Here is a 14,982-nt window from a genome sequence, read left to right as displayed (position 1 = left end):
AAATTGATGATCTTAACAAACCAATCACAAGCAGAGAGATAGAATCAGTTATTAAAAATCTCCCAACTAAGAAGAGCCCAGGGCCAGATGGCTTCACAGGTGAATTCTATAAAACATTCCGGAAAGAACTGACACCAATCCTGCTGAAACTATTCCAAACCATCGAAACAGAAAGAACATTACCCAACTCCTTCTATGATGCCAACATTACCCTAGTACCAAAGCCAAACAAAGACATCACAAGAAAGGAAAATTACAGACCAATTTCTCTAATGAACCTAGACGCAAAAATACTTAACAAAATACTTGCTAATCGTATTCAACAACACATTAAACGAATTATACACCACGACCAAGTGGGATTCATCCCAGGTATGCAAGGATGGTTCAACATAAGAAAATCAATCAACGTAATACACCATATAAACAGATTGAAGGAAAAAAATCACATGATTATATCTATTGATGCAGAAAAAGCATTTGACAAAATACAGCACCCTTTCTTGATAAAAACACTCCAAATGATTGGAATACAAGGAAATTTTTTGAACACGATAAAGAGTATATATGAAAAACCTAAAGCCAATATTGTTTACAATGGAGAAATCCTAGACTCCTTCCCTCTAAACTCAGGAACAAGACAAGGATGCCCACTGTCGCCGCTCCTATTTAACATTGTCTTAGAAGTACTTGCTCGAGCACTGAGGCAAGAACCAGAAATAAAAGGCATTCAAATTGGAAAGGAAGAAGTCAAAATTTCATTATTTGCAGATGACATGATCCTATACATAGAAAACCCTGAGAGATCTACAACGAAGATTCTAGAACTCATAAATGAGTTTAGTAAAGTCGCAGGTTATAAGATCAATGCGCAAAAATCAGTAGCATTTCTGTACACCAATAATGAGCAAGATCAGGAGGAAATCAAGAAACAAATACCATTCACAATAGTAAATAAAAAAATCAAATACTTAGGAATAAATTTAACTAAAGAGGTAAAGAACTTATACACTGAGAACTATACAAGATTGTTCAAGGAAATCAAAGAAGACCTAAATAAATGGAAGACTATTCCTTGTTCATGGATAGGAAGACTGAACATTATTAAGATGTCTATACTACCAAAATTGATCTACACATTCAATGCAATCCCAATAAAAATCAATGCAGCCTTCTTTAAGGAACTAGAAAAACTAACTATGAAATTTATTTGGAAAGGAAAGAGACCCCGAATAGCCAAAGACATACTGAAAAAGAAAAACGAAATTGGAGGAATCACACTACCTGACTTCAAAACATACTATAAAGCTACGGTGGTGAAAACAGCATGGTATTGGCATAAGGAGAGACATATAGACCAATGGAATCGAATTGAAAGCTCTGATATAGAACCTCACATATACAACCACATAATATTCGATAAAGCCACCAAACCCTCTCAACTGGGAGAGAGTGGCCTATTCAACAAATGGTGTCTGGAGAACTGGATAGCCATATGTAGAAGAATGAAAGAGGATTACCATCTCACACCTTATACAAAGATCAACTCAAGATGGATCAAAGACCTAAATATAAGAGCCAAGACCATAAAAACCTTAGAAAGCAGTGTAGGGAAACATCTACAGGACCTTGTAATAGGTAATGGATTTATGAATATCTCACCAAAAGCACGAGCAGCAAAAGAACTAATAGATAAATGGGACTTCCTCAAAATTAAAGCCTTCTGCACCTCAAAGGAGTTTGTCAAGAAAGTAAAAAGGGAGCCCACACAGTGGGAGAAAATATTTGGCAATCATATATCTGATAAGAAACTTATAACTTGCATATATAAAGAACTCCTACATCTTGAAAATAAAAAGATAAACAATCCATTTAAAAAATGGGAAAAAGACTTAAACAGACACTCTCCGAAGAAGAAATACAAATGGCAAGAAAGCACATGAAAAAATGTTCCAAATCTCTAGCTATCAGGGAAATGCAAATCAAAACCACATTGAGATACCATCTTACACCCATAAGATTGGCAGCTATGAAAAAAACAGAAGAATACAAGTGCTGGAGAGGATGTGAAGGAAGGGGAACACTCATCCACTGCTGGTGGGAATGCAGAAGGATCCAACCATTCTGGAGAACAGTATGGCGGTTTCTCAAAAAACTAGCCATAGATTTGCCATATGACCCAGCAATACCACTGCTGGGAATATACCCAGCAGAACTGAAAACAAGAACACAAACCAATATATGTACACCAATGTTCATAGCAGCATTGTTCACTATTGCCAAAAGTTGGAATCAACCCAAATGCCCATCAACAGACGAGTGGATCAATAAAATGTGGTATATACACACAATGGAATACTACTCGGCTGTAAGAACAAACACACTACAAACACATGTGATAACATGGATGAATCTTGAGAACCTTATGTTGAGTGAAGCAACCCAGACATTGAAGGACAAATACTACATGACCTCAATGATATGAAATAAACAAGCTGCCCTAGATAGCAAGAGACTGAACGATAGGCTTGCAGGAAATCGGAGGGTGGAGGAAGGATATGAGCCGATGTCTGCAGGGGTGGAATTTAAGACGAGATGGTGGTAAGTATGAACACAAAGAAGAGATAAAAGGGGGGCAAGGGGTTGCCTTTGCTTGGGGCTTTGCGGGTTTGAGGGTGGCTGGGGAGGGACGGGTGGGTAACGTTGCCCAAAAGTGGGGGGAGGGAGGGGTAGCATACGAACCAGGAGAGGGTCAGGTGTTGGTGGAGAGTAAAATGCCGAGAAAATCATATCAAAATATAATAAAGAGGGTTACCTGTTTAGAATGCTCGGAGGGGAGGGTCTGATGCAGGACGGGCTCCTGGGGAATGTCTAAATGCTCATTCTGCCAAAGTGGGTGACACCATGGGGTAGAAACCCAAGTAGTGAGAGTGGGGGTGGACCCACATCCTGGGGAGGACTAATGCCATCCAATAGAGGGAACTGTATCCCTCGAGAGAAAGGGTGGCTCCCAGGGCATTGGGGCAGTTGAGCAAGTTAGGCCCTGAACACTATTCCATCTATCTCTGGAAGTGGCTCCTCAGGAAACGGAGGTTGGCTATCACTGAGGGCACCAAGGTGGAAGGGAAAATGGACGTTAAATGTGTGGAACCAAAGTAAATGGGGGGTAAGAGAGAAGTTTCTTGAGAGGACACAAGGATGGATATAAAACATGTAATATTACACCATAACATATAGGAGATGACAGACTGATAATGTAAACCATAATGTAAAACATAGGATAACTAAAAATGTAAAGAACTGTGTATCCTAAAGTATGCACCATAATGTAAACACAGATGTCACCTTGTTAGAAAGCTAATGTCTCAGACTCTGTACATCACTTTAAGTAAATATGATATGAATAGGGCGTAAGAGTATCACTGTGGAAGGGAAAAGGTTTTCTGGTGGATGTGTGGGAGTGCTGTATATTATATATATACATTGCTGTGGTCTAGGACTCCTGTGAAGAAAAGCTGAATAATTAGGGGGGGGGGGAAAAAAAAAAAAAAAAAAAAAAAAAAAGAAAAAAATAGGATGTGGAATTTTTTCAAGTCAACATTCTTTATCTAAGTTCTTTATCTAACTTTATCCAAGTTCTTTATCTATCCTTTAAACTCATCGCTATATGCCATTCCCTAGTAAGGGACCATGACATTATATTGGGCTTCAAATTTCGGGGAGTTCTGGATCACAGAGTGTTTCAACAATGGCAATGGAGGGATACTGGTATGGGATACCAATGACAGGTGATATATGACTGACAGGGAGCTGTACAGAACATATGTCCAGGGTGCATGGTAATGTTTGGATATACTCATAGTGGCAACAATTAAAAACCACAGTAGGGGGGGTACTGGGTTCCTGGCCAGTGGTGCTCTGTCGTGGTCCCTAGGGGAGCAGCGACAGTCTCCCAGGTACAGTGGTGGGGACCGGGAGGGAGTGAGGGTTCAACAGTGAGCCCCTGATACTAATGACTATGCTTGTGAGCTGATAAACCCAAAATAATAACAAGGCCTAGAGCAACTTTGTGCCTGGGAATCTCCTTCTGTCAGCCTTCATGTTACTCAAATGTGGCCAGTCTCGAAGCCAAACTCAGCATGTAAATGCAATGCCTTCCCCCCAGCGTGGGACATGACACCCGGGGATGAGCCTCCCTGGCAACGAGGGACCACTATCAACTACCAACTGATGATGCAACTGGAAAATGACCTTATACGGAAGGTTCAATGCGGATCAGCAGAATATCCATGTCTACATAAAATACCATGACTTTAAAATGCTGTTTGACCTAAAGTAAGGGGGAAATGGAAAGGAGAAATGAGTTTATATGGCTACGAGTTTCTAAAAAAGAGTCTGGAGGCTGGCAGAAGGTTTGCCCTCATGCACAACTGAGCAGAGTCAGAGAGACAGATAAAGCAGATACAACCCCCAGATATTGGTTCCTTTGAGGGCTAAAGAGACCCATGGGAGTTATGGTCATGGCCGATGGGGTTAACTACCAGGGCAGATGGCCCCTCTTTGGAAATGGTGTTTATGTGTGATGAATCTGGACTCAGATGGGATCTCCCTTCATAAGACTTTCATGCTAATGTGCTGGAGGTGCAGTTAATGTTGGGGTTTAAGATATATTTAGGGGATTTGAATCTCTGGACTGACAATGTGATAGCCAGATCCTGAGCCTCAACAGACTCCAGCACCTACAATCTGATTTATTGGACTTACCACACTCAGCTAAGATGGAGGTGAAGAAGGACAACCACCACACCATGGAGCCTAGAGTGATTACAACTGAAAATGGGAGGATTGCATCCAGCATCCAGGTGGAATCTGAGCCTCCTCTTGACATAAAGGTGCAATGGACACAACCAATCCAGTGTCCACATAGAAGAGGTGGCATTGGATTGGGAAAAGTGGACATAATGGACAAAGGGTATGGGGAAAGGCAGGAAGAGATGAGAGGTGGAGGCGTCTTCGGGACATGGAGCTGCCCTGGATGGTGCTTCAGAGGTAATCACCGGACATTGTAAATCCTCACAGGGCCTACATGATGGAATAGAGGAGAGTATGGGCCATGATGTGAACCAATGTATATGAGGTGCAGAGGTGCCCAAAGATGTACTTACCAAAACCAATGGATGTGTCATGATGATGGGAACGAGTGTTGTTGGGGGGTGGGAGAGGGGGGGTGGGGGGGTGGGGTTGAATGGGACCTCACATATATATTTTTAATGTAATATTATTACAAAGTCAATAAAAAATAAAAAAATTAAAAAAAAAAAAAAAAAAAAAAAAAAAAAGGAAGAGTGAGGAAGCAGATGTGGCTCAAGTGATTGGCTGTCACCTACCTTATGGGAGGACTGGGTTTAATCCCTGGGGCCTCTTGGTTAAAAAAAACAACAACAAAGTGTGCCCCCATGGTGAGCCAGGGCCCGCACAAGAGAGTTGCGTAGCAAGATGATGATGCAATAAAAGGAAGATGAAGGGGAAAGTAAAGGCGAGGCACAATAGAAACCAGGAACTGAGGTGGCGCAAGTGACAGGGAACCTCTCTCCACATCAGAGGCCCCCAAGTTTGAATCCCAGGGAATCCTAAAAGGAGAAAAATAAGAACAGAAGACAAATAGAGAAATAGACACAAAAGATCACAAACTGAATGGACACAGACAGCAAAAAACAGCAGAGTGGGGTAGGGGGAGAGGGAGGAAAAGAGAAAGAAAAAGAAAAAGAAGAGTGACCTCAAATCAAGGACCTAACCTCATGGCTGGAAGATCTAGAAAAAAAAGAATAAGCTAAATTCAACACAAGCAGAAGGAAGGAACTAACAAAGATTAGAGCAGAGATAGGGGCAGGAGGAAGTAGAGAATTTTTTAAAGATAATAGACAGAATTAACAAAACCAAAAGTTGGTTCATTGAAAAGATCAATAAAATTGACAAACCTTTAGCTAGACTGACAAAGAAAAAAAGAGCGAGGATGCAAACAACCAAAATCAGAAATGAAAGGGAAGGCATAACTACTGACCCCACAGAAATGAAAATGATTATAAGAGGATAATATTAAATCTGTACATCAACAAATTAGAAAACCTGGATGAAATGGGCAAATTCCTAACACCCCACAAACTACCTATACTGACTCAAGAAAAAAAGAAATTCTCAACTGGCCAATAGCAAGAAAAGGGATTAAATCAGTAATCAAAAAGCTTCCCCCCACCCCCCAAAAAGAAAGTCCAGTACCAAATGGCTTCACTGGTGAATTTTACCAAACATTCCAAGAATAATTCATTCTTTCCAAAAAATTGAAGAGGAAGAAACACTTTCTAACTCATTCCATGAGGCCAACTAATGCCAGAGAAAGATACTAAAGCCAGACAGATACTACAAGGCCAGAAAATTTCAGATTAATATCCCTTATTATTGCATTTCTATTTAGTGAAACATTTTTCAACAAAATACTAGCAAACTAATCCAACAGCACATTAAAATGATTATACATCATTATCAAGTGGGATTTATCCCAACCATGCAACTGTGGCTCAACATAAGAAAATCAATTAATGTAATACACCACATTAATAAAATGAAGGAAAAGAGCACATGATCATCTCGATTGGTGTAGAAAATTATTTATCACAATCTAGCATCCCTTCTTGATAAAAAGTACACTTCGAAAACGAGGAATAGAAGGAAACTTCCTCAACATGATAAAAGGCATGAAAATCACACAGCTAACATCATACACAATGGTGAAAGACTGAAAGATTTCCCTCTGAGATTAGGAGCAAGACAAGGATGCCCACTCTCACCACTATTCTTCAAAACTGTACTGGAAATTAGGCAATTAAAAGAAATGAAAAGCATTCAAATTGGAACGGAGGAATTAAAACTCTCCCTATTTGTAGATGACATGAACCTATATATGGAATATCTTGAAAAATCCACAACAAAGCTACTAGAACTATTAAACAAATTCAGTAAAATGGCAGGGTACAACGTCAACATGCAAAATTCATAGTGTTCCTATGCACTTATAATGAACAATCTGTAAAGGAAATCAAGAAAAAATCCACTTACAATAAAACTAAAAAAAGAAAAAATCTAGCAATAAATTTAACCAAGGATGAAGGGATCTTTACATGGAAAAATACAAAGCATTGCTAAAAGAAATCAAGGGAGACCTGTATAAATGGAAGTATATTCTGATTTCATGAATTGGAATACTGCATATTGTTAAGATATCAGTTCTACCCAAAGCAATTTACAGCTTCAACACAGTCCCTTCAAAATTCCGAAAGCCTTCTTTGTAGAAATGGAAAAGTCAATCACCAAATTTATATCAAAGGTAAGGGGACCCAAGTAGCCAAAACCATAATGAAAAAGAGTGAAGCCAGAGTCCTCACACTTCCTAATTTTAAAAGTTATTACAAAGCTACCTTAATCAAAACAGCATGGTAGGGAGGCAAGTGTAGCTCAGTGGCTGAGCACCTGCTTCCCATGTATGAGGTCCCAAGTTCAATCACTGGTACCTCCTGGGGAAAAAAAAGAAAAAGAAAAGCATGGTACTGGCACAAGGAAAGACATCAAGACAAATGGAATCAAATTGAAGGTTCAGAAATAAACCCTCAGATTTATGGCCAACTGATATTTACAAGAGTGCCAAGTCCACTCAATTGGGAAAGAAGAGTCTCTTCAATAAATGGTGCGGGAAAACTGGATATCTATACACAAAGGAATAAAGGTAGATCCCTACTCACACCATTTACCCAAAATAGATCAAAGACCTAAATATAAGAACCAAAAATATGAAATCCTAGAAGAAAACATAGAAGAGCTTCTTCAGGACATTTTGCCTGGCATAGTTTCTTAGACTTTACACCAAAAGCATGAGCAACAGAAGATAATATAGATCAATAAGACTTCATCAAAATTAAAAACTTCTGTGTATCAAAGGACTTCACCAGGAAAGTAAAATGAAAATCTACAGAAGTGAAGAAAATACTTGGAACCAACATATCCATAAGGATTTAATAGCCAGAATATATAAAGAAATCCTACAACTCAACAAAAAGACAAACAGCCCAATTTTTCAAAAGGGCAAAAGACTTAAATAGACATTTCTCCCAGGAAGATATACAAATGGCCAATAAACACATGAAAAGATGCTCAACATCATCAACCAATAGGGAAATGCAAATCAAAACCACAATGAGATTCCATTTTACACCCACTAGAATGGCTACTATTAAAAAAATAATAATTACAATTCTTGGAGAGGATGTGGAAAAATAAGAACCCTGGTTCATTGATAGTGTGAAGGTAAAATGGTGTAACCACTGTGGAAGACAGCTGGTAGTTCCTCAGAAAGCTGAGTATAGAATTTCCATATGAACCAGCCATCCCACTTTTAAGTACATACCCGAAAGAATTAAAAGCTGGGACTTGAAAAAATATTTGCACACCAATGTTCATATTCACAATTGCTGAAAGATGGGTATAACACAATATCCATCAGCAGATGAATGGATAAACAAATTATGGTATAGGCATACAATGGAAAGCTATTTATCTGTTAAAAGGAATCAAGTTCTAACACATGTGACAATATAAATGAACTTTGAAGGCATAATGTTGTATCTAATAAGCCAGACATAAAAAGACAAATATTTTATGATTCCACTGATATGAAATAATTACAGTAAGTTAATTCATAGTCAAATACTAGACTACAGGTTAACAGGGGCCAGGGTGGGTATACAGAATGGGGAATAATTCTTAACTGGTATAGTGTTTCTGTTTAGGGTGATGGAGAAGTTTTGGTAATGGATGGTGGCAATGGTACCACAACATTGTGAATGTAATATATACCACTGAATTATATATTTGAATGTGTTTTAAAAGGTTGTATATATTTTACTAGAATAATTTTTTATCTTTTTATTTTTTTTTAAGATTAGTATTTATGCTTTTATTTATAAATTAGCATGTTAAATGAGCATACACATCTCTCCTGAGCAATAGTATGCATAGCCAGTAGGTCTATATGGCGAATATATAAGATTTCACCATTCATCTGTCACCCAATACCTAAATACCAGGAAAAACTAATCAGGAAGCAGGCTTATAAATCTGAATCTATGTAGTAGTTGTTCTTAACTTTTTTTTTTAATTGCTTTTTGTTTGTTTGTTTTTTGTTTTGTTTCGTCTTTATTTTTTTAATATTACATTCAAAAAATATGAGGTCCCCATACACCCCCCACCCCCCTCACCTCACTCCTCCCCCCATAACAACAATCTCCTCCATCATCATGAAACATTCATTGCATTTGGTGAATACATCTCAGAGCACCACTGCACCTCATGGTCAATGGTCCACATCATTGTCCACACTCTACCACGTTCCACCCAGTGGACCATAGGAGGACATACAATATCCGGTAACTGTCCCTACAGCATCACCCAGGACAACTCCAAGTCCCAAAAATGCCTCCACATCTCATCTCTTCCTCCCATTCCCTACCCCCAGCAGCCACCATGGCCACTTTCTCCATACCAATGTCACATTTTCAATTACTATAGAATAATTTTTTAAATGATAGTACTGTACAGTACAGTAAACCCTAATGTAAACTATGGACTTCATTTAATAGTATAATTATAATAATATTGTTTCATCAGTTGTAACTAAGTTACCACACTAATGCAAAAATGTCAATCATAGGAAAACTGTCAGGTATATATGGGAACTCTATATTTTCTGCATGATTTTGCTATAAACCTCTAATAAAAATAAATAAATTTTAAAAGGATTGCAAAATTAATATATTGTTAGACTCAGGATTCAAATTCTGATTCATCCATCTCTGTGGTTGTCTATATAATGGCCCCACAAGATATCCACATCCTAACTCCTGGAACTGGTAAACATTACCTTATATGCCAGAACAATTTTACAGATGTGAGTAAGTTAAGGATCTCGAGATGGTAAATTATCCTGGATTATCCAGGTAAGCCCTAAATGTAATTACAAGTGTTCATATAAGAGGGAGGCAAAGCAAGATCTGACTCAGTAGATGAGAATGTAATGTGACCATGGAAGCAGATACTGGGGTGGTACAGCTAGGAGCCAAGGAATGCCAACAGCCTCTAGAAGTTGAAGAGGCAAAGAACAGAGTCTTCCCTGGAGCCTCCAGAAAGAACCAGCCCTGCTGACACCTTAATTTCTGCCTCTTAAGACTTATTTTTGGATTTCTGTCTTCAATAATTGTCAGAGATTAAATTTGTGCTGTTTCTAGTCACTAAGTTTATGATGACATGTTACTGTAGCAACAAGAAATTAATACAGGCTCTGGGCTTAAGGAAACCCTTAATTAAATCAATTCGGTACAACAAATACTAAGTGTAATCTTAAGGCAGAGTACTTAAATCTCTTCCCAACAACTAACAACTGAAGCCATGTCAGGCAAGAGAGGGAAGTTCCAAATATAAAAAACTTTCAAGAACACTTAAGCTATCATCATAACTATTCCAAAGTGAAATTTAGAAATCTTTAGGCAAATGCTCCAGTGGATCTTCCCAGCTGTGAAAAAAGAACAGTATGAATGCCAGGCCTTCAGGTAGCCAAGTCTTAAAACCCTGCAGGACTAAATCAAAACTTTGTACTGAACCCAGGAGCCTGAGGTGGCCAATATAAACCTCAATAGAACTAGTTGTACTTCCAGAAGCTAAGCACCCCTAAACAAGTGCCATAGTACATTTCCAACTCTTGAAGCAAAAACTTGCATATGAACTAGAGTTGCCCAAGCCTGGAATTTACCAGGGCATGAGTAACACAAGAAAAGGCTCGCAGACTCTATGCCTAGCGCAGATGGAAAAACAAACTACTTGGCTTTGATGCATTACAAGCTCCAGACCTCATCCCAGCAATAGCCTCCTCCAGGATTACATCTGGCACGAGAATGGGAATTATATTAGTTTTAATTACACGTACTTTCCAATGTAAAATAAGTACTACCTCGAATTGAGAGAGTTTTGTTTATATCTACGTTGTTCATTGTGATAATTTGCATTGGCTCTCCTATCTACTATCCAGTGTTACACTTTCAGAGGAAGTGCCAAAAGCAAGAATGCTAAAGCAAGAGAATCTTCCAAATGAAATCAGTTTTTGTTTCCTCCTTCCTTTTGACCTTAATGGATATTTCTGTATGAAAATTTCAAGTATTGGTCTTCAGAAATATTCTGAAAGGTGAGTCTCAAAGGTATAAACAGCAAGGTTATCTGTGCAGTTAGGGGAGTTTCCTGGTGGCAATTGACTATAATCTGATTGAGGTTGAAACATAAACATTGTGGTAATGCTAATAGAAATCTAGAGGAATTTTAACTGAAAAGATTTAAAGTAAATAACTCAGTTCAATGAAATCCTTAATGATACACCTCTTCTCAAAAGGTAAAACCCCATTATTTCCTCATCAATTTCCCTAAATCTCTGACATTATGGGTGTAAAAATTGTCAAAAGTCTCATGAACGGTACCATCAATGCCTTAAAATTTTGACTATAACTTTTACAACAGATCAACTATTTCAGAAATTGTTCAACCTAACATGAATTAAAACCAAATAGATAGCAATTGAACGTCAGTTATTTGCAAAATACTGTGGGAGATACAGCAGTTTGTTAGTCAAAGCCGGTGCCCTCTTAGGGATTATAATCTAGACAAGAGAAAATTCATAAACATGTAAAACATTACATAACAATTTTCAATATTGGTTTAAAGAAACAAATGCATTACAGAGCCCTACACAGTCAACGAATGGATTCTGTAGGTGGTAGCTGCTGTGGGAGTTGAAGGGAGGAGGAGGTCACATCAGAGTTGCAAGGCAAAAAGAGAAGAGAATTCAGTCACTTCCACTGTATCACGGTGTGACCAAAGTGCAGTGGGTAACTGGTGTGATGGGGAGGGACATAGACCTTGTGTCACACGGATCATGTGTCAAACTAATTGCCAGATGTCAGACTTTGGCAGTTACTTAAACACACTGAGCCACATTATCCTCTTCTGTCAAACGTGAATAATATCTTTCTCTCATGGTTGCACTGAGGTGAAAGTGAGAAATGTATGTAAAGTTCTCAGTACATACTAGATGCCAGTAAATATTAAAACCTTTCCTTCGGTGGTGGTTATTTAGTCTTCCAAAACATTTTAGGAGCAACTGTCATGATACCCTGTTACTCTCCACAAACCCAAACATTTTATTTCTGAGGTCTCCTGAACCTCTTACTTCTCTGAAAATACACTGCCAACCATTTCATTGTGATTTTCAGGTTCCCCAAAATAAAAACATGGAGAGTCCTGCTTAAATTTAACAATGTACCCTTAAGCTGAGTGGAAAGTTACCAAGTGCTACTCCTAGTTAAAGAGTCCAAAAGTTTTCCCTGATTTCTTTCCAATAAAAATCTCTTTCATATTTCACATTTTTAAACATTGAATTCTGTTCTCACAGAACACTGGTCTTTCCACATGTTTGTTCTGACACATCTAATTACCTTCTACACTCTTGGGCAAACCAGATAGATAGAACTGAGTGTTAAGACCATCGGCCCCCACTCAAGTTTCCCAAAGATTCATGAGCTTTGCTTGTTTCCATTGTCCTAGACCATATGGATAAAGTAACCATCTGTCTTCAAATTTCTTGCCAGTAATCACAAGAGAGACTGGGTAGGAAGTACAGATAAAAAGTAACACAAATCTATCACCAAATACTAGCCATTTGTTTGGGAACTCCCTCCCTCCTGGTAGGTGGGCAGTGACTCAGGGCAGCAAAACAGTGGGGAAAGGGAAGGCAACAGTTCTCTAAAGTCAAAGTTCAAATGCTAAAGGAAATGTCCTAAGGTCAGTCTGCATTCAACCAGTGAAGAGTTCCCCACAGTTACCACACCAGACAACAGAACCAGCCCACACTCTTTACTCTTACCCCCATCCTCAGGCTGACATTTTGCAGCTTCTTTCCCCTTCAGTTTCAGGGTTGCCTTTGCTGTTCTTTTTAATACAGATTTCACCTAATGGGAGGAATCTGTCTTTCCAATGTCAAAATATCTACATTCATTTCATGTAGGCTGTCACCTATACACTGAGAGCCTTTGTCCATTTATTATGCAGATTCCATCAATGTCATATAGAAAGGAAATAGGGCATGCAAAGCTGAGGTGACTGTGAAGATTAGATAGTCGAGCACTTAACCTTCCTCAGCCAGAAAGATGGTTAATCGTGTTATGTGGGCAAAGTCGTGGTGCTCCTGTGACTCCCCAGTAAGGCATGTGTTTCCATCCTGGTCATCATAGACACTATGTGGAAAGTTACTTTTCCCTCAGAAGCATTTTTAACTCCTGTCACTGCCGTGGGACACAAGAAGCTACATATTTCCTTAATTCTATAATGCATGTTTTTCACATATTAATACTTCTGAAATATGAATGAGGCTTATAACTGACAACAAAAGAAATCTGCCCAGGAATGTCCTTTTTAACCAAAATGCTATGAATATAGTAGGTTTTGTTTTTGAGTTTGCTTTTTTTTTTTCAATTAATGGCATTTTTGAATGGAGGAAATATGGTCATGGCACTAGAGAGAATGGAGCTTCAGTCAAGAATGGAGATGGGCTCAGTTTTGTGCAAGTGAGCCAACATTGTACAAAGCATATCAGAGAAAAGCGAAGACTTCCATGGAAACTAACTGGATCTCTGCCCTTGAAATCAGTTCTCTGCCCTCGAAATCATTCTTTGAACAAGAGCATAGGCATAGCATAGGACACTGCAATTAGTCACCCCTGCTCTATAGCAAGTCATGCGTGTGTAGGCCTGGACAGGAGAGACCAGAGACCCATAGGAGATAATGGTGAACACTCTTCTCTTAGCCACAGCAGTCGAGGGTTCCTAACTGTAGAAGAGTTATCGTAGGTTCTTTTAAGCAGAAGACCTAAAGGATGGTGTTTCAACGCACCATGGATTCTTCACAGTGCTCTGGTGTTTTGTGGATGGCCCAATGGAGCAGAAGCCACCAGGGCAACAGATACCTCTTTCTAGAGAACCGAGCTCCCCTAGTCACTGAGCCCGGCTGTTGTTTCCAGCAAGTGGTTTAGGTCATGGCAGCTCGGGGATGGAGATCCTTAGGAGTAGCTAATTCCTCCCTGGACTTGGATAATCCCTCCCTTTCTTCCTCCTCCTACCTCTCCCCACTCACCACCCTTTACCCTGCAGGGACTGCTATTTTCCACATATGTCTTACATCAGAACCAAATTCTTTTGGAAACTCTGAGGCCTGTTATTTCCAACTTGTTTCAAATCTTTTTAATATTTGCTTACTGTACCGAATTAAAGGAACTCCATTCATCTTCCTCCCCTGCATTCTCCTTATCACCTGGCACCATGGCTCTGTGCAAATCATTGTCAATATGGCATCACTGCCGAAACCTGCTTCTCTTCTTGGTCACAGAGAAGCTGGAAACTACTTCTTCCAGCGCCCCTTCACCATGTGATTCTGGGTTGATAAGCAGGATTTTGAAAGTTGAGGAGGGGAAGCCATAATTCTAGAGGCATTTGTAGGTTGACAAAAGGGCCAGCAGCAAACATGAGGTCCACAGCAGCTTCTGGGCAAGCACTTGAGAACCATTTGCCTCCTTGTCTCAGGATGAGATAATCAGTGTTTGATTCGAGGGTGTGTGGAATTCAGAGCAGCTTCTAAGCAAGTTTTTGAGACCACCAGCTTTGGAGTTGCAGGCTCCCCCAAACTTTTAACACTCGTGACAGCCTCTTAATTCATACTTGGAATTCATAAGGGCTGTTGATTTTCCTGACATACACATGACCAGTAGAGATTCTTTCCTTTGACCCAACTCCCAAAGTATCCATTCATCCTAAACCGTTTCAAATGTGGTATTCCTGCTTCTTG

Source organism: Dasypus novemcinctus, chromosome 13 (genome assembly GCF_030445035.2).
Source record: "Dasypus novemcinctus isolate mDasNov1 chromosome 13, mDasNov1.1.hap2, whole genome shotgun sequence".
NCBI classification, from domain to species: Eukaryota; Metazoa; Chordata; class Mammalia; order Cingulata; family Dasypodidae; genus Dasypus; species Dasypus novemcinctus.
The sequence above is the reverse complement of the archived record's forward strand: the minus strand, read 5'-3'. Positions refer to the sequence as shown.